The 22,082-nt window shown below is 38.1% G+C and overlaps 1 long non-coding RNA gene across 4 annotated transcripts in view; it reads left to right on the plus strand.

The window, feature by feature from the left end:
• Positions 1-4,200: 4,200 nt before the first annotated feature.
• LOC148329987 (uncharacterized) overlaps positions 4,201-22,082 on the plus strand; it is a 46,689-nt gene continuing 28,807 nt past the window's right edge. For all 4 annotated transcript variants that reach the window (XR_015845084.1, XR_015845085.1, XR_015845082.1 and 1 more), the window contains exons 1-2: positions 4,201-4,449; positions 10,661-10,720. This is a non-coding gene — a long non-coding RNA (uncharacterized LOC148329987). The remainder of the gene's footprint in view (positions 4,450-10,660; positions 10,721-22,082) is intronic.

Consider the following 22,082-nt stretch of genomic DNA (forward strand, 5'->3'; position numbering starts at 1 on the left):
GCTGCTGCATTTTGAACTAACTGCAGACTTTTAATACTCGACATGGGGAGACCCGAGAGCAAAGCGTTACAATAGTCGAGGCGAGATGTAACAAACGCATGGATTAAGATTTCCGCGTCACACGTTGATAGAATTGGGCGAATTTTAGCAATGTTACGCAGATGAAAAAACGCAGTTCGAGTAATATTTTTAATGTGCATTTGAAAAGACATAGTTGCGTCAAATATAACACCGAGATTTTTTGTTGAATCCTTTTGGATAATATTACATTTATCGATATTCAGAGTGGTGTCTTTGAAAAGGTACCGATGACGCGCTGGTCCAATGATGAGCATCTCGGTTTTATCTGAGTTAAGACGCAAAAAATTGAAAGACATCCATTGTTTAATTTCAGCAAGGCACGCCTCTAATTTATAGCAGTCGCGGGGATTCGTTATATCCAACGGCATGTATAATTGCGTATCATCAGCGTAACAGTGAAAACTAATGTTATATTTCCGTATAATATCACCAAGCGGTAGCATATAGATGCTAAACAATAGAGGTCCAAGTACCGATCCCTGCGGAACTCCACATATGATCTTACAAAGATCCGAAGTTGTATTGCCATGAATTACACGGTGCGTCCTCTCCGACAGATACGAATTAAACCAAGAAAGCGCTGAACCTGAAATGCCAACACACGTTTCAAGGCGTTTTAATAATATGTTATGATCAACGGTATCAAAAGCGGCACTAAGATCGAGTAAGAGTAATATTGATGAGGTGTCGGCGTCCATAGCTATGAGAAGATCATTAGTAACTTTAGCAAGGGCCGTCTCAGTAGAGTGGTCGGCTCTAAAACCCGATTGGAAAGGTTCAAATTGATTATTAACAGTCATATATTCATTAAGTTGTTGCGCTACGACTTTTTCAAGAATTTTTGCAATAAACGGAAGATTTGAAACCGGCCTATAGTTGATGAGACTCTCTGGGTCAAGGTTTGGTTGCTTAAGTAACGGTCGGATAACGGCGGTCCTAAAAGCTGCTGGTACTACACCCGTGGTAAGTGATAGATTAATTATATTTAAAACAGACGGTCCTAGGGTCGTAAACAGTTCTTTAATTAGTTTGCCAGGAAGCGGATCGAGCACACAAGTTGTCGGTTTTGCCGCACTAACCAATTTTGTTAGGCTCTCAAGAGATATTTTTTTAAATTGACATAAGGTTATCGGACAGTTATCAGCCCTAATGTCCCTATTAACACAATTTATCGCGGAATTCGACGGAATTTTAAGAACAGTGTCTTTAATCTCATCACGAATACATTCTATCTTCTGAGTAAAAAATTGCATAAAATCGTGAGCTGAATAGGAAGAGCTATCCGAGGTTGGTCGCTGTTGCGTTAGCATTGCTACGGTATCAAATAAATATTTAGGATTGTTTTTATGTAAGACAATTAATCTAGAATAATAATTAGTTTTGGCTAAATTAAGCGCTTCTTTGTATATTAGTAAACTATCGCACCATGCCTGACAGAAGACCTCAAGTTTGGTCGCACGCCATTTGCGCTCAAGCTTCCTACAAGATCGTTTCAGTACGCGCGTTTCCTCTGTAAACCACGGAGTAAGCCTCTTTGGACGAGTTTTAGTTTTTAAAGGCGCGACGGAGTCAAGCGCATTTAACAAAGCGACATTAAAGTTGTTTGTGAGATCATCAATCGTACCAATATAATTAGGAAACGAAGCAGTTGCTAAAGGGAGTAGCTCAGAGAGCGCAACGATGGTTGAGGAGCTAATGTTACGGCTGCTATAATTTTGATTATGGTCAGAACGATGACAGTGAGCCAAGACTTCAAATTTGATAAAGTAATGGTCAGATATAGCACTGGTATATGGTAATACAATTATTTTTGAAGATGCTAAGCCTCGGGTTAATACCAAATCTAGCGTATTGCCATTTATATGCGTTGCTTCATTTATTATTTGCGTGAAACCAAACATATCAATGATTGTCCGAAACGCTACCGTAAGTGGTTCCGACGGGAGATTCATATGAATGTTGAAGTCGCCCATGATAAGTATATTATCCGCATGAGTTACTAAATCAGCTACGAATTCAGAAAATTCATCTAAAAAGCCGGAGTAAGAGCCAGGTGGACGATAAAGAACGGCAAGATAAAACGGCAGCTCGGCTGAGGATCGCATAATGAGAACTTCAAATGTTTTAAAGGAATTGCTAAAACGAGGACTAAGTTTTAGGTTAGATTCGGAAATGAGGGCTACACCCCCGCCTTTCTTTTGAGGGCGCGCAACATGCGAGCTCACGAAGTTTGGAGGCGAAGCCTCATTTAGCGGTAAAAACTGATTTGGTTTTAACCAGGTCTCGCAAAGACCAATCATGTTAAGATTATGGTCTCTAATAAGGTCATTAACTAACAAGGCTTTCGATGAAAGCGATCTAATATTTAAAAAACCGAGTTTCAGTAAAATAGGTCTATCTAAGTTATTCCGCGCAACAGGACTCCTGGTCATAATATTAAGGAGATTGCCTTGCCTAGGTCCCGGATTGTACCTCGAGCGACTATAAACGCGGCGAGAAATTCTGACGGTCGGAATCCGATAGTTATTTACCAGCTTTCGAGTGCTATTATTTTGAGAGAACGGCTCGTCGTCAATAAAACCGACCGAGGAGGAATGCTTAAACCCATCATGTATTGCCACCTCAGTAGAAATTATATCAGTATGAGATCTACCAGCGTATGGTGTGTAGCGCTCAAATCTAGAAGAAAAGCTATGTGTGTTGTCTAAGTCTAGCATAGCGCTAGTTAGCTCTAGCCTTACAGACTCCATACCCTTCCTTACAGGCTCACTATTCGCCTGCAGCCCGACCTGCTCTAATATGAATAGTCATGGAAGGCTCAAACAATAATCTATGTTTCTAGAAAGAGTGATGGCGCCTTCCCAGTTAGGGTGAAGGCCGTCCATCCTCAGCAGGTCGGGTCGGCCCCAGAAAGAAGGCCAGTTATCTATAAACTGCAGTCCGTGCTCACTACAAAAACTAGCCAGCCACTTATTTAGCGAGAATAATCTACTAAACCTCTCATCATTGCCTCTCGCAGGCAAGGGGCCAGAGACAATTACTCGATGCCGACTCATCTTTCTGGCGAGATCACAAGTCCTTGCTATGTTTTTCTTTGTGATCTCTGATTGCTTCATCCTAGTGTCATTGGAGCCAACGTGTATCACTATATCTGAATAGCTAGCGTTGTTTGCACAGCGCTGGTGTATAGGTGTCTTGCGCGCTAGCTCCATAAGATTAGCTTCTATGTCGGGTGCTCTGGCCCCAGGAATACACATTACTGTGGCTGGATTTTCAAGCTTAATGTTGCGGGTAATGGAGTCACCTATCACTAAGGTGCGGGAGCCATGAGACCGAGGTGGAATGGAACTGCTATGTGTCTTAACAGGCTCACCGCGATTAGCAAGCCGTTTACGGCCAATGCTAACCAGACTAGCAGGTTGGCTACAACCCGTGCTAACAGTCGTGTCCGCCACGTTTACGCTTACCACATTACTCTGCTCTAGCTGGCGGACACGTCCCTCTAGCAGGGAGAGTCTTTCCATGAGAAAGGTGCAAGTGTTGCATGTGGTGGTGCACGAAACCATAGTTGCGTTTACTCGCCCGGTGGATAAAAGCGGAGGAAAAGATGTCGCGCCGAAAGTGACGTCCTGGTGCCCTTAAAACCCAAAATACCTCTCAAGAGTACATATGAAAAGAGCTTTGGTCAAACTTATGGTGTCCCGCAGGGCTTACTACTTTGCCCCATTTTCTTTTTATAACTTTTTTTAAAATGTTTTATTGCAAATACTTTAAGTATTGAGTCATTTAAAACTTTCATTACAACTTTGCCCCTTGCAGATTGTAGTAGAGCAATTACACTTTTATAATTAGAAAATAAGTGGTTGTTTTTTTATGCTTTATGCTCAGTCATTTATGTAATAAAATGGATGTCATAGTTCTTCGGCTCAGTTAAATATTTTATACATACTTCACATGTATATAAAAAACAATAACATAAGTACATTTAAATACAAGTAAAAGTCGCACGAATGCCAGTCGCACCAAGTCACATGATTTCACAGTGTCCAATGAATGATATATATCTCCATTCATGGTGGGTGGAGGATTTTGTGGGCGTGTGACCAGAAGTTACTCACACTCGGCGAATCCTGCAGCTGTCTCACTGTGAATGGCGCCTGACAGAGGGACGTTTGGTGCAAGACTTTCTGCAGGGAGAAAAAATATCCAAAAGTGTTTTAGGCGCAGTTTATTCTGACGTACACGGCGTTAAAAACATCCCTCGGCTCTAAATTGAAAGTCAACACGCGTGTGCATGTGTGGCGTTAAAAAAAGACAAAGCAAAATAAAGTAAGAAAGTTTAGGGTCCACAACTTCTGCTGGTGTTGGGTAAGTTCACTTTTGAATTTAATTCAAAGCAGGTGTGTGTGTGTGTGTGTGTGTGTGTATGATACGAAAAAGTATGTGTGTGAAAGAGAACTGTCTTCCTCTTCCCTTTTCTCCGTTCGAAACTTTCAATTAATCGAAACTAACATCTCAACATGGACCTTGAAGGCAGCACAGCTGATCTGATCCCTTCCGTTCTCTGAGCTCGGAGTGACGTCACTGCGTGTGCCGCGTGGAATCTTGTGACATTCCGGGATTTTTTTTTTTGTATTTACTTATTACCACCCTTAATGTAAACGCCGGGTGGGAAGGCTAAGAGAATACAGGATACGTGTAATTAAAGTGTCAACATAGAAATTTGACAACGAATCAAGACTAGGAAGTCGCCGTGTGAGGCAATGCTGCATTCGCATGTTGTCGGAAAATATAGTAATCCAGTGAAAAACTTTAGTGCAAATTTGTTTGTGGTGTGTTGCAAAACGAAGCGTTGTGTGTTTACGTCAACAGCAGGGACTCGCAGACAAAAAGTATAGGTGTAAACTGCAAGTTAATTTACGTTTCAGAAAAAACAACGTTACAGCGTCAAATTGATGACAACATCTGATTGGCCAGATTTGAATCGATTCTCTACAGGCATTTTGTGTGGGTCGCAGCTCGTCAAAATAAATGTGCGATTTTAGTTTACATCATCTAAATAATGCAAGCGCGGAAAAACTTGTACTCAAGGCTAAGATAACTTATATCATCTCATTGTTTTCATAAAACATACTTTATTGTATTTTTTTGGGGGGGGTGGGGTGGGGTCAAACAATGCAGTAACACAATTTGCCCACCATGGTTAAATTATTTTGGGGTGTGGGTGGGGGACACGTTTTTCCATGTATTTTCCAACAGACATTCATGTTGATCCTCACTAAAATATAAAATTTTCTAGTATATTTATTACAAGCGGAGTCAATAATGAATGGATGGATTTTGTGCAGTTTGGGTGCTCAATCTCACTTTGAATTATAAGAACAACTGTCCTTTTCATTATTCTAAAAATATGTAACTGAAAGGCCCCTTCTTATTTTATTATACATATATATTTTTACAAATCGATATGCCCATTCAAAAGATATTTTCAAATGTGTCTTTTTTTTCTTTTCGAGGGTGACCTTTTATCCGACTAGGGGACAATGTAGCATTTGAAAACCTCCCATCAAGATTCACTTCTAGGCCATCAGGGTAGTTTTGCGTGTGTCAAAACACCAAAGGAATGCGATCATATCAGCCTCTCAAGGCCTAGCAGGAACTTTATCCCCAAGTTATACGAGCTTTGAAGCTTCCTGCACTTCAGTAAATCAGGATGCGTGTTATATTGGAGCAGGGATTGGGGATTAAAAAAATTATATTCTGTGAAAACTTGAATAAACAGTCCACTGGATGGTGACTACAGATCAAAAATCTTCGTTGGGTTCATTGATGATTAAATTGTCCATAGGTGTGAATGTGAACGGTCCATGTCCATCTAGCACCTTTCATAATCACATCTACTTGTTAAAGTCCCCAAAATTGCATCATGCAAAGTAAAACTCAAACCCGCAACAGTTTCTCTGTAATTATGTCTAGATCCTCTCACAAGCTCAATGAACACATGACTACGTCCCAGTCAACTGCATCATGTGACCCAAAAACCCAAACCAGCTAAACCCGGTGCTGCCCATGTTAATAGTGGATGTAATTAAGCTTACAGTAAAGAAGAAATGAATTCATCCAGTCATGATGTGACATTCACATTTCTGACTGTTTGAATTCATCTTCTTCCGTAGGACTGCAAAAGTTGAGCAAGGTGGGACTTTCAAAATGGCACGATGCGTTACGTGGGCTTTCCCTGTCATACTTTGCTCCATTCGTGTGGCTAAAACACGGACTAACCTAGTGTGCGCGCGCGTGTGTGTGTGCGCGCGCGTGGGTGCGTGTGTTATATATTTGGACAATAACTGGGTGTGTTTTTGTTTTATTTAGCCCGGCTTTAGTTAAACAGTACTGTTCTTTCACATCTTAGAGCGTGATCGTGTGTGTGCGCGTGTGTGCGCGCGCGTCATTATGTGACAGCAGTTTCCTGACAGTATGAACTGGCGGGCTCAAACTTCCTCTTGATGTTGGCATGCCACTAACACTGAGGCGTAGTGTTGGTTTCCTATGTGTGTACCAAATAATGTGCGCTTGCTTACATGACAGTCACCGTTTTTTTTTCCTGGTCACTGTCAGCCGTAGCTAGGCAGAATTTGCAAATGTGCCCCCAAGCTTGATATGCCCATAATATTTTTTAAAGGCGTACACACACACACAAAAAAAAAAGAACAAAGGAGAAACGACGTTTCCAAATTTTCAAGACGACACTTAGGATCTTTTAAAGTTCTATTTTTTTTTTCTCGCATTAGCATTTTGTAGAAACCATTACTAATCAAAATCTTTGACCGTGGTTGGATTCTGACTGTCAGCATTAGCCGTTAGCATTTATCACTGACCATGCTAATCATACTCAAATGATTGTTAGTATAGTGGTAAGGACTAGAAAGACTAAGAGAACTACCCCTCCCTTGGTCTGGACTGTTTTTGCTCATGTTAGCATGTAGCATTTAGCATTGATGCTAGTTTTACCTGTTCAAATAGGCCCTTGGCTGTCAACTAATGTAACAACTTACTTGTAAAGCTCACATATTGGAGTAGAATTACCGTAAATTAGTTTTGCAACATTTTTTTTCCCAAAAGTATACTGTCAAAGTTGTGTTTGTAAGCATTTTGTAGGAATTTTTAAAGCTGTTCTATGGTGTGTGTTGAGCATTGAGGATGCTAATTTTGCTCATACCTGTGGCAGTGGCAACAACTGTCTTTGCAAAACTCGTGGATCTGATTAGCGATAAATTAGGTTGTATCATAAATTCCACAAAAATATTTTCGTAAACAATTTTGCCACAATCAGTAGGACTTTTAAAAGCTTCCTTTTGCTTCTGTCTGCTCTGGCATTGGCATGAATCATTTAGCACTGATAATGCTAAGTTTGCTCATTCAAATGAACAGGATGTTGACGTTTAAACTTCCAAAACGACTTGCAGGCATCTCACCGTGTCGGATTGAAGCCGGAATTATCCTTTACACAAAGTTTAAAAAACAACAAACAAACAGTGTAAATAACGATTTCAAATTAGCACATTTTCTGGCAAACATCAGGCACTTTATTGCAGTAACTTCCTAATCATAAACCTCTTGACTTTTACGGTGGTGGAGATGACTCAATCGAATTTCACAATTTCAATGATACAATCTTGTGGCTGTGCAATTTGGGCCGAAAACAAATCATCACGCCTTTACTAACGTGGCGAACGTACATTGAGAGAGCCGTACAGGCAAGGATGTATTATGCTGAAGGCCATGCGTCAATATTTGCATTTAGCACACATGCATATCATGTTTCAAAGGTTGACTCTTTGCACTAAAATTTAATATTTGAACAAACGGATCGAATACATCTCGGGTTTTTTTTTCCCCAGTAATGTTTTTTTTTTATATTCACAGGTCACTTCATTAGGCACACCTGTGTCAAATAGTTCAACCTTTATAGCAACAGGTCCTCCATGGCCCCTATTTTGCATGTTTCCTTCCTCCACTCCACCTGTTTCAAATGATCACCTCATCAGCAAGTTCTGCACGAGGGGGACATGCAGGATCGGGGCACTCGAGAATCAGAGTTTTTACAAAGATAGTGATTCTCTTTATGGAAATGGAGAAATATGTCTGTTGAGGTTTAAATATATATTACAGACTAATTTCCTTCTTCAAATCCATCCGGTATACAAACTATTCCAATCCAGTATGTCTTAATCACGTTTAAAAAGCTGTCCTGTATCGCCCCTTAGCGGCAAAATAGGAACATGACGGCCTTGTCCCAGCCATACGTTGCATATTTGCTCTGCCGCCATCTGGTGTACAAATGGGAAAATGCTTCTTAAAAAATCCTCATCTTTCTTTCTATTGTAATGTCTTTGTGAGATCAGTGCTGCGTTCACTGTCATCGTAAATTATTTCTGACCAAGTTTAGTTTTCATTTAGCCCAAATATGGGCAAAAGCACAGAGACTTAACCCTTTTTGAGGCTCCGTTGATCTTATCACTCATTTCTCATCAATTCTGAAATTAAGTGTTCATGTAAAATCAATAATTATTAGTGCTGTCAAGTGATTAATTTTTTAACTAATTAATCACAAAAAAAATCCATGATTAATCCTGATTTATCATATTTTTCAACGACTATTTTTTACAAAACTTTTAACAGATATGAAATAAATCCTTGTTATGACTCAGTGAGTTGACAAAGACTTTTTCCACCTTCGAGCAACACCCTTGGTGGTCGGAATCGGAACACACACATTGATTGTGCACACACCCGTATACATAAACACACACATACTTGATCCTATTTGACCTCACACGCAAACACAGATATGGCAAAAGTCCACACTGATGCTGGACAACAGTGCCAAGTGATGTATGTGTGTGGTCTAATTCAAACCTGGAGACTAAAAGTGTTTAGACTGAGGAAGAGGTGAGTCAGATCCTTCTGGGCCTGACTCATGACATTCACACACTTTCAGACTGCACAGAAAATGTCAAGAAACAGAAAGACCACTTTCAGAAGATGCACCTAAAATAAAGTGCTGCCTCGAGTTGCGAGTAACCCGACTTTGCAGAGATCGCCATCATTCCATTCCAGGCATATGTTCTTCATCCTCTGTGTTGAGACTAATGTCACATTACTGACTTTTGACAGGCTTCAGCTCCAGCCATGTGGCAAAAAGGGTTTGATTCCCTCACAGTTTGTCTAATTATGTCATTACTTCATATTTTTTATGAAGTAGAAACATTACAGATTGCTTTTTTTTCTTATAGAAAAACACATTCCAATTTTTTTCTTGATGGGGGTGAAGCTGCAACAGATTAATGGAATTTCCATTCATTTCACTATGGAAAGATTATTTGATTGTTTTGAGTGACGAGTGTGGTAAAGGAACCAAATGCAACTCGAATTTCAAGGCTGAGCTCTGCTGCTGAAATTCAAAGAACAATAGAATATCTCATCAGTCCCCCTCCAAAAAAAGTAGTCCAAAGCACACTCAGCCACATGACTCCACTTGTGCAATGTACGTGTCTCATGATTTCGCGATGGCTCCTCTCGCTGGTTATTTGTGATAATAGCCACCTCTCACAATAATAATTCAATAATCCAATCAAAATTATCCACCGGGTTTAAAAAATAAAAAATCCACCGCATGCCGGGTAAAATAGTTACAGAGTGAATAAAAAAAGACAAGTTTTTGTGACCTGAAAAAATGAGACTGGAATAAATAATTTAAAAATGTCATTTTTTAATTTTTAATGTTATTATTATTATTTATTTATAAATCTACCCTTATTATTATTATTTTTTCATTTAAATATATAATGTCAAAAACTGATATCACATTCAACCTAAAACGTTGTTTAAAGTGGAAGTCAACCCCAATTGTTTTATGCAGCCCACTGGTCAAAACATGGCATTCAGTTTTTTTTATTGATCAATTCATAATAATATATTTGCGTAGAAGTAAATTATTTCCATTTTTATGGTTTTAAGGAATGCAAAGAACCAGCTTCCCAGCATGCATTGTGTTTCCACTTTATGACATGTGAACCGAAACTCCATTTTATCCCCAGAGAAGGACAAAAAAAAAAGTCCGTCTCCTGGGATCCCTGGGAAAAAGGAAGCTGTTTGTTTCCTCTCTTTCGCATATGATCACACTCATCTTATCCCCCCCCCCGTGACACACCTCGACACACACACATGACCTCACAAGTCATAAGTCGAAAGCGAGTGGGGGGGATAGAGCGTCTGAGGAAGTTGGAGATGACTCAAATTGAACCGCGCTGTTGGATCGCTTCATTCTTTCCTCCTTCTCTCATCTTCAGGTTCTCTCCGTCCTTTTCCTTTTCTTCTCCGCTGTAGCCATGATCTCACCCCTCCTCCCCTCTTCTCCGCTCTCTGAGCCTCTGGGAGACTCATCATGTGTGAGTGCGCGTGTGTTGTGTGCGCGTGAGAGACGTTGATGCTATGTGTGCGTGGGAAGATGACTTGCCTCCCCTGGAGTGATTAAAACATTCCTTCACTCTCTTCTTTTTCTTTCCGACTCGTTCAGGCTTAAGCGAGGCACCTCAGCTCAAGACGAAGAAGCGAAAATGATGAAGAGGCGCAAACGGTCAGTGAAAAACATTTAAGAATTCATCCTTTTGTCGGAACATTGTTGTGGAATGACATCTGGAGGTGGTTCGTCTCGACTCAATTTGGTGCGGCTGTTGCATTTTGGTGGTAGCGTGATTCTAAAATGGGACGCTCCGAAGAGGTAACGCTGTGTTTTGGGGATGAGGTCACGTGATTGGTGATGTCATCAGGGTTACTGGTTGATGCGCATCGGCAGAGTGATTTCTCCTCTTTCTAGTTTCTGTGTACGTAAAGGTGTTTGTTGAAACTAAACTGTACTAGCTTAATCCTAACAGAATGTGGAACGTCCTATTTGCGCTAATGGTAATTAGCATAGATGTTAAGGTGGTTATAAACCTTTTAAATAACTGCTACTTTTCACACATGGAGCAGCAACACATACAAACTGAGCATCGACAAAAGTCAACGCCACATTCTATATTGAAGCACTGCCATTGTGAATGTTCATTGGACTTTAAGACTAAAGTCCGCTGGAAAAAGTGGAAGCCATTCCTAATTAGCCCATTGTGGCTAATTTAAAGGGGAAGTCAAGGCCCAAAATGATTTGCAATAAAATGTTCAGTGCACCTTCACCAGTCCTAAAATGGCATTCTGATTAATATTGTGTTTGTGGAATATCAGTTAAGCGGCAAAACCCCCCCCCGTTTTTTTACCATCTCAGGGGGCGGCCATTTTGTCATTTTCTGTTTGCTCAAAATGACATTACAGTTACTCAGGGCAACAACCAATCACGGCTCTCCAGTTTTCTGAAGCTGAGCCATGATTGGCCGTTAGCTCAGCCCAGAGCAACCGTGATGTCATTTTCAGTTATTGCTCATATTCCGCAAACTCCATATTAATCATAATTCCATGTACTGAACATTTTATTTCAAAGAATTTTTGGTGGTTAACTTCCCCTTTAACTATATCCATCTCCACAAAGTAGCCTTTTCACTCAGAGAGACAGCACTTCATCAACAAGATGACAAATTACTGCTGGATGTAGCAGATCTGGACATGTGGTGCATGCAGCGAGCACATCATCAAACACAAATTCTCAAATGTTCAGTGAAGTTGTTGACATGGGAGTGGTGGATCTCAGAGGTTAACGCTTGTCTGTGCTAACACCGCAGCTATGCTTACCTTATTGATTTGATGTCGTATTGCTGAAATAACTTGATGAAAATAAAAGAGAGCGAGAGGTAGGGAGGGAGAGAAGAGAAGAAGAGCGTGTGTGGGAGGGCCATGACACAAATGACTCAGTGGCCTGTGTTGCCCTGTAGTTTGAGCTGCAAACACACCCGCACCCCCGCATTTAACAAAATACTTATGACATCACTTGAAAGCCTCTTCCTGCACTGGAGGCGTCACCCGGATGACAAGTTGATCTCAAATACTATTAAGTTTAAAAAAAAAAAAAAAAGGCGCAAAATGGAGTCACCATCAATGTTTTTAGATATTTAAGATTATTTCTGAATTCTGTATTTGTAGGTATTTAAACATATGAAAGTAGTAGTTATTTAAATTATCATTTAAAATGATTTTAATAGTAATTATTTACATTATTTAAAACATTCAATACTTGGTAAAAAATACTCTTCAGTATTTTAAGCTATTCAAATAATTATTTAAATTATTTATTTAATTATTATTTACAATATTTCCTTCATTATTTGTTTGCATTGACACTCTTGTTTGTTGATTACATAGCCATGGCGACCAAATATTACGTCCTATAAGAGCTACCATTGTGTGTGTGTGTGTGTGTGTGTATTTATTTCTTTTTAAAGTGACTTATAAACATATATATAATTTTGATTATGGATCTGTTTTCATGAGATGTTTCGGGGCCCCATTGCGCAAGTCTACCCCTGTTTATAAAGCAATATTTAAAGCTCGAATCACATTTAAAAAGAAAAAAGAAAAAAAGGCAACCTAAGTGGAATCGTTGTTGCTGAGGTTCTTATATGCTCTTAAATCTTCAAAACTTCAAGAGTCCATATTCAAGATTAAGAAGTAGTGGAATAACAAATACTCTGAAGAGACTAAATGTCTTCAATTAGAAGTTTGCGTGGGCAAGTGTGTTCAGTTGTACCTTTTTGGTTTTACTCACACACGCGCACTTATGATTGACCTTGCTGTTGTCAGATGACTAACACGCTCATATATTCGCTCACATGCCCTTTTGGTCTCATTTCTCTGCTTCCTGCATGCACTTGGCGCAGCAGCTCGAAAGACATTATGTAAAGAAAAATCATTTTGACAAATCCTTTTTTTTTTTTTTTTTAGCCTTTAGGGAAATAGTATTTAAATTTGTTTTAGTAAGTGCCACAATAAAAACACAAGGCAAAATCAACATGCTGTTTTTTTTTTTTAAATATAAACAAAAGTCATAATGCCAGTTTTGCACGCCCTTGTCTCTCAGTAATGCAACACTACTACCAAGAATTTTTCAAACAAAATCCAATAACATTGAATTCATATTGCTTATGGTACACTGCTCAGTGTATATTTTACATTTGAATACATGCCCTAAAAGAATATTCTATTCTATAATATAATGTCTTTTTGGCAAAGGTATGACAGTGACGCCAGTTACCGGAGAAACAATTCCTTGTCAACACGATTCAGTTTGAAATTGTGATTGCTGCAAAGCTGATTATGCATGCATGAGAAGTGTTGTCATCATCATCACCATCATCATAATAATAACCGCATTCACAACAATAATTGGGGAAAGTCAGTCGAAGCTTGTTTACCCACAGGTTGGGTTCAGCATTATGCCTGTGGAACGAACTCAAATCCACCGCAGTTGCTGCCAGTAGTATGACGTCATGATACTCTGCGCGTGTTGTTGTCGTCGTAGTAGCAGTACCTCAATACTCCGCGAGATGGCGACTCGCCCTCACATTTTCGACTTGTAACGTCCGCCTGAGTTTTTCTACCAGAGTCGTTTTGCGTTCCTCCCACACGCTATATATTTAAAAAATGGAACTGTTATTATTTCTATAGCACTCGTAATATTCACCCACCTTTTGAAATAAATTGTTTTTTGTTTGTTTTATGCGAAATTAAACTAAATTTTTCGAATGACCACCAAAATACCCAACAGGAACTTTTGGCCTTTATAGACGACGACTTAATTTTTTTAATGAATCTCAATCAATTTTATTTAGGATTTAGTATGTGTATACGTAACTTTTAGATTAAGGGTCTTTTTTTCAATATATATTTTTATTTTTGTATATACGTCTTTAACGAGCTGTTTTACAGTAAGCAATATTCTTTATTTTTTTTTTTTTTATAATTCAAGTTTTTATCCAATTTTCCAATAACACAAAATAATAGCATCTGTTAATCTATGTGTTTGATCATATTCACTGTTTAGTGAACATTCACAGTCAGTTTAGTCTTTTTTTTTTTTTGTAAAAGTCATTTAACTTGTTTCTTCCTTTCCCACGAGTCCAAGGTGAGCTTGTTAAAAACAACAGCAAGATGTTCAACATATATATTACGGGATTTTAAAGTAAGAACGTGTCCTCATAATATTCTAAATGCTATTTATGGATTATAAAGTGCATTAATATTGACTTGGTACTGAAGTCCTTGAAGAGTGCTTAAAGGATGGGTTTTAATATTTAAAGTTCTGTTTAAGCCTGCTTCCAGAACACAAAACAAAAAAAAAAGAACAATTATCATATTCCAATATATGTAAATGTTTTTTTCTTATTCTTTTTAATAATTGCGTCTTTAACGCACGACCATTCCTTGTGTTTTGCAGTATTTATTTTATTATTTATATATAAACTTCCTTATATGAGCACCATTCGAATTTTAAATAAACAACGTTATTTTCCCTGTTTGGTGTAAATATTAACTTTGTCTTTTGATTTTTTTCCACATTTAGCTCCTTTTCCCCATTCGAATAAGTCAAAACCAAAATAAATAAATAAGTAAATAAATAAATGAGAACACGGCTGTAATTTAAAGCGATTTTAAACGTTAAAAGAATGCATGGTAAAAGAAATGAATATCACGTATGATTTGTGGTTATTTTAGACAACCATTTGATGAACAAAATGGAGGCTGCTTGCCGTTAAAAGGGGGAAACAACTCACAAAAAGACCACATGTGAAACACAGATGTCCAAAATACAGTTGAACACATTTAACGCATTGGGCATTTTTAAATATAGCAACCGTAAATGTTTATGAGGATTGAAATGCGCGTTTATATTTCACTTCTGAGCGCTTCACTGGTGTATTTTAAATGCTCACCAATGTGCATTCGGCAACATTTATAACACGCTTATTCGGCTCACGTGCGTTTGATGCGCAGAAACCGCGCAACTGTCAAGTTTTATATATGTTACAAAAAAAGAAATATTAATAAATGACAAAAAAGAACGAAAAAGACTTTAGTATAAATTTAATAAATAATAAATAAATCAATGAATAATAAAATCTACGTTTTCTCTCGTACCATTTACAGCGAGCCTTTTAACAAAAGCATATTTTGCGCTAATTATTTGTCCCCTCAAAATAAATGAACTAACCATATCACGCTAAAAATATTGGAGATTAACGGCTGAAGACGTTTCATGTATTTAAAACCGGAATGTAAAAATATTCTCGGAGGCAGAGGTTCTTCTTTTTCTTTCTTTCCCTTTTTTTTTTTTTAAACAAAAATAACACCAAGTGGGTCCCCGCTCTTAAATAGCAAGACGTTATCATTATAATGACGAAGAAAATATCACTTTCAGTCTTCTTCCCGTGTGATGGGACAGAAAAGGTTTGACATTGAATTTTTTTTATCTTCTATATTCACAAATAACTCAGGACGTGTAGTCATTAAAACCACTCTTATTACGAATAAGTGCGAGAGTGCATTAATATTGACTTTGCACTCAAATATTTGACTCTTAACCGACTCGCTTTTTTTATATGCATGCACGCGATATGACATTGGCGCTTGTGAAAGAGCCTCGTCTTATCCCATTATGAATATGATGATGCGTGTGTTTTAATAGTCACCTTTCAGTTCAGGTCACCATGCAGAGAGCACACACACACAAAAAAAAACCTCCGAGATCCTTTCTCTCTTTGTATGTTGTTTACAAGGCCCAAAATGACCCTTAAGTTGACAGTTGGTTTTATTGCCTTTAAAACAAATATCCCGTGTGATTATGTCTCAGAATAAAGTTGGTTGAGCTGAAAATTTTAAGGGGGAATAAACTTCAAATATGAACAAATTTTACTTCTGACAATTCAGCAAAATATTTAAAGCTTTGCAGATGTAAAAATTGTGAATTGACATCCCCTGATCCTGGCCTCACAAGGAAAAAAAAAAACTCCCCCCAAAAAGTCATATTCTGAGATATATGTTATTTCCAAACAATAACTCATTAAAATGTGGATCATAGTTACTGGGTCAATTTTTATTTTGTGCATTAGTATACAAATATGCTCAATAAATGATCTGTGAGGTTACAGAGGTGTGAACAAATGTTACAAGAGTCCTGCATTATAAATTTATATTTGTATTCTCATCATACATTAAAAAAAAAAAAAAAGCAATGCCTTAATATTTGGTGCTAAAAAGAAAAAAATCAGTGCAAATGATGCATTCTTTTAGCTACGAAGGGCTCGGTAAGAATTTGCTTAAAAGGTTCTGTACGGTACATGTCACCAGCAAAAAAAGAAGTAGTTCAAGTTAAATAATGATTTGGAAGCCATTCAAACATTGTCGGATCCGTTTATCCTCACAAGGATCCTGGATTGCTGCAGCCTATCTCAGCTGTCTTCGGGCAGTAGGCGGGGTTGAACTAGTTGCCAGCCAATCACAGGGCAAACAAAGACAAACAACCAAACACACTTAGGAGCAATTCGAAGTGTCCCATTAACCTACAAAGCATGTCTACGGAATGTTGGCGGAAAGCACAGAACTTCAAGAAAACCCATCGTGCGAACCAGTCGACCACCGTGATTCCGCCACGATCGGAATCCTTGTGTCCATTTTCGCAAACTGCGCTTGCTTGGTCTATTTTTAGCCCATCGCAGCAGATATCGGGTGGTGAGAAGTGAGGAAAGCCCTGAATTGGTCACCCTAGGTGAAGCACTCTGCTATCACACCGCCCATGAAACGTGTTTTTGATGACAAATTTATTATGTACTGAAAATTGGAAAATGACTTTCCCGTACGATTACTACATCATACAATGGCCTAAAATGTCAATGAGTACACGGACTCAGTGTTACTCACGGTGATTGCAGTACTTGTACTCTGACAAAGAGCTGAAACAAAAAGCAAAAACGTTTCCTGGTTCAATTAGAATTGATGTTTAAACAGTCCTTTTCGTCATGTTGTTTATAATTTGGCGTCATGGAACCAACTGTTCAAATCAATACCCTACCTCGGCATTGTTTGGAGTCAGATATTGTCATCAGCGGGTTGCTACAGAAAGCGGCAGTGTCACTGAAAGGCAAATGGACGGTCTTGGAAATGTTCATGCCACAAACACCTTTTGTGAATTTTGCTGTGCTGCTCCTTGCAAGAGAAGAGCATGTTGTGGCAAAAAGACAATTTTCACACAGGCAAAACTTCAATTTGTTGCTTTGAAATTTTGAGCTTGACCCAAAAAAAACCATATTTAAAAAAAAAAAAAAAAAAAAAAAAAGTAAAATGTAGGCTAGACAAGGCCTCTTGTCACATGGCTAAGTGGACATGTTGCAATCATCTTTTCCACTAGAGGGCGCAACTAAAAAGTGGAATATTAGTGTTCTATTTTCTCATGGTCTCAGGGATCTTGTCATAGAAATAGAAATAGAAATAGAAATCCCTTTATTGTCATTGTACTCAAGTGTGCAACGAGATTAGAGGGCTCCCCTCTCCAGTGCAATACAACAATAATACAGACAAATATATAAATTAGATAAATAAATAAGACAGTGCAATGGAATTCAGTACTGAATAGGGCACATAGAAACACATCACAATGCTGTTTTGCAAGGTTAGGGTGGTCTCGTGTGTGTGTGAGAGTTCAGTATGGAGATGGCTCTCGGAAAGAAACTGTTTCTCAGTCTATTGGTCCTTGATTTGATGCATCTGCCTAAGTGAGAAGCACATTTTGGTCTGAGATGAACCAATTAACCCTTTTTGTGCAACCCAAAGTTATTATATTTTAAAACACGATAATCCAGACTTTTTTTTTCAAAATTTTTTCTGTGCCTGACTTCAATGTTGACTTTCAAGTAAGGATTGATATATTTTATAATTATATATATATATATATAAATATATATATATATATATATATATATATATATTGATTTCAAGAAATATGCAAGCATGTAAAAAAGTGTGACATTAAACCCCATTTTTCGCACATTGAAGTATCTCTGTAGTTTAACCAAGATTATCAGGACTAACGAAATATTTCCATGTTGTTTTCCCAGACACTGGCGCTTATGTTTTTATCACAAGACAGGCCTGACGTTTGCGTCTACTCCGTAAAGAAATGAGGCCGGGATGCCGTGTCCCAGTCAATCGGGGACACGATGCAAATGAACGATTATGATCTGCGCCCAAAGTTTACCTACTGCAACTCTCCCTGCAGGCAGTGTTTTCTCGCATGTTATCCAACAAACTTTACTGTCTCACAACTTGGACATGATGTTTGACCACAATCAGTGGCGGAAAGTAACTACGTACAAATGCTGACTTTATTACTGTTTTTTTTTTTTTAAATTCTGATTTAATTAAATAACTTGGATTAAATTTTGTTATTGTCTCCTACGAGCCCAAATCAGCTGCAACGTCTGTTGAATTGCGGTATGTATTTTTAGCGTGGCTCTTGCAGATTAGTACGCGTTGTCTCCTGATGACCTTTTGATTGAGGAGATAGCTGGTATCAGCAACAGCAGTGAAGTTGGTTGCCACGGCAATGGAGAACCAACTCACTTGCATTGAGTGCATGTATGACACACAGAAAAGTTTGGCTTGTTCAACGTGTTTGTCTTTTGTCTCAATAGAAAAAGTAGCCATTTAAAAAAAAATAAATAAATAAATAATTCACACGTTGTGATATTTGGCAGCAATAATAATAATCTTAAATTAAAAAAAAAAAAAAAAAACGTAAAAAATTTCCAAACATAAACCAAAGTAAACAAAATGCAAATATGAAGTTTGTTTGCACAAAGTCTACAAAAATGGATTTAAATTGCACAAAATTGTGATTATGGTGCTAATATTAAAACTAAGAAACGTCATATTTTAAAAGTGCATCTTTTTAAGAGGACATTGAGTTCAAAGTGGAGCTTGCGGCAAAGCCATCATTTCAAAAGTGTGTGTGTGGGTGTGTGTGTGCACGTGGGAGGAGGGGAGAGGGCAGGAGGGGTGAAATCGTTCACAGTAAGACAACTTTTAGGAGCAAATGATCATCCCCTCACGTTCAACTACTCCTCCACACCAACTAAATAAAACTGCGATAAAAGTGTCGTAATCTGGTTGTGATAAACACAACGGCAGTAAAATCTCAAGTAGCCGGATAATTACTGTAAATGACTGCAGTGAACATCCTGTTTGTCGCAAGGACGTGTGGTCAGGTGAACCAGTGCTCTTTTTTTTTTTTCTCTAGAACAGATTTTCATGATCATAATAACATTGTAATAACAATAATACATGTTATGTGGTTATATATTTATGAATGCAACAGGTGGAATTTTTTTTTTCCTGAAACGTCATAGCTATAAATTACAACACGGTAAAATCCATATCGCAGAAACATTTGTCAGTCATACTTTAAAACAAAAAAAAAAAGGGAACTATCTAAAAAACGTGCCAGTAATAAATAACATATTACAGAAACGTATCTCTACCATACCAAGGGAAAAAAACAAACAAACATGAACGTTGTCATGTAAAAACGTGAAACTTTAGTGTTGTGCGCTGATGTTGCTTTTAGAGCAGGGGTGGGCAAACTTTTTGATTGGCGGCCCACAATGGGTTCTAAAATTTGACAGAGGGGCCGGACCAGGAGCAGATGGATGGAGTGTTTTGGTAACCTCACCTCATGGGCGAAAAATTTAATTTGAAATGAGAGTGAACAAAAGCATTACAACAAAATATATGTCGTTAAAAACCCCGGAATTTAGAAAATAAAACCTTAACAAGCTTTATTCATTTAATTTTTTTGAAGTTTGGCAGGCCAGATTAAAACGTTTAACGGGCCACATGTGGCCCCGGAGCCGTAGTTTGCCCTATCATGTACAATATAACATGTGTGCGTTCAATGAGACGCTGCCGAAAGTAACTCTCCTGGTTGCAAAGCCCGTGTCTCTGTTTTTACTGCTGATCCGCAAGCTTTTTCTTTTTGTTCAAACATAGCTATTTTTATGCTAATTTACATCATTTGTGTACTCTAAAAGCACCAAGACAGCACACAAGCTAACTAGCTGCCTCGCTAAGTTCAAACCAGGGCAACATTATTCCTCTTTTAACGTGACTTCTACCTTTTTTATTGAGGAAAGGCCGCATCTAAACATGCTAAAGCTAGCTAGCGTTAGCATTTGTCATCTCCTCACATAGCATCCAACAAGATATATATGAAGAAATATATTAAAACTGTAGTTCCAAAACAAGCTAATTAGCATAAGTGAGCTATAAACAGGAAGTTGAATTTCCTTTGAGGCTGATTTTCTTTTTTTTTTTTTTTTTTAAACTGGTGATTTTTCCCCCTGTATCATTTTTTGGAGAAATACATAACAGCTATGTTTTACGTAGTCCAACAAGATTTTTTGTGTAACCCAAAGGAGAAGTTTATTGCATTTTGGTGCGGATCCAGTTCATCTCTGCAACTAACGTCACCAAAACATAATTTTAAGAGTAACCCGTTTCGTTGCTTTAGAGTTGATGTCGTGCGGACAAAAGAAAGCCGCAGCAAATGCGAACAGCATGGCGTGACTCATCATTTTTTTTTTTTTTTTTATATTGCTTTCATGTGAGTCATTAATCAGTCGTAAAGAAAAAAAATTGTTGTTTGCCCTGCAGGAGTTGACAGGAGAGAGCTGAGACCATGCAGACAGGACATGAGCGAGCAAATGTTTTTTTTTTTTTTTTTTATGTCCGTCATTTGTTCACTATTGAAAAAGTTGAACTGTTTTGAATTTCCAGTGATTTGAGAGTGATTATTTGGCCATATCATATAGTTTATCACTATTTGTTAATTGTTGTATGGCGAATCTTTAGATATAGTCTCTCGTACTATATTGTGCCACAAGATGTTGGGCAGCAGAAAATACATTACGAGCAGTGTAAATAAGAACAAAAAGAGGCAGAGAAGGTCCCCCAAAAACTCTGGGAATGTTTTTTTTTTTTCTTTTTTCAAAATAGGATAGCACCGATTTTTTTTTTTTGTAATAACCGTAATGTTCATGCGAATTTCTGTTAGCATGTTTTTGGTGTGTTCCATTACATGTTAGCATTAAGCAAGCAGGCCACTTTTTTTTTTTTCTTTGAGATCTGCCGTCGCACTTCCTGCGTGAGAAAAAAAAGAAAAAGGCAGAGTTTGCAAAAGTTGGCGAGAAAAAGATGCAGCTGCTCCATCGGGCCATCCTGCACGTCATCCACTGCATCATCGACGACGCCAAAACCAAAGTCATGAGTCACAATCGAAAGAAATGTCTTCCCCCCCCCAACCTCACCATTCACTCGACATCTGGACGCTTCTCACCCCCTCCGGCCAAGCAGCCCGTCGCTGGATGTCATTAATTTAATTCCAATGAAAAAACTTATTAATACTTTGAGTGTCGTTGTTGTTGCATTACTAATTTCAAGTGTTTACACGCTCAATAACAATGTGAAATTTTAATATGCCATTTATTTATTCGACTAAATTACAGCCAACAACAGCATTCCCAAGGTTGTTTACTCAACGCTCCAGATGGGAGGAGACACATTTTTTTGGAATAGTACTAACAACGTTGTAACAGGTATATTACATTGTAACTCTAAACTCCCTACCCCGCATGCTAAATCAACGACCCTGAACTCCCAATTTTGAAACCGAATCCGAACTATAACCCTCACCCTGATTTGTAATCCTAATGTCAAACCAAAGATGGTCTTCTGGCTTGGCTTTTAATATCTGCGTGTGCACTACAGCATGCTAATTAGAGTTTAACATATTGAGACATCCACAAGTTCGGTGGCCACTGTTCGAAGAAACGATGGATTTATTAAAAAAAAAAGAAAAAAAAAAAACATTTATTTTATTTTGTGCTCACCTCCATCTGATTGGCTGCCATACACAAAATGTAAATTGTTGCAGTCCATTTACATGACATTCATGCTTTGGTTTAATT

Source organism: Idiotropiscis lumnitzeri, chromosome 9 (genome assembly GCF_059441095.1).
Source record: "Idiotropiscis lumnitzeri isolate Australia: NSW breed Sydney's pygmy pipehorse chromosome 9, RoL_Ilum_1.0, whole genome shotgun sequence".
NCBI classification, from domain to species: Eukaryota; Metazoa; Chordata; class Actinopteri; order Syngnathiformes; family Syngnathidae; genus Idiotropiscis; species Idiotropiscis lumnitzeri.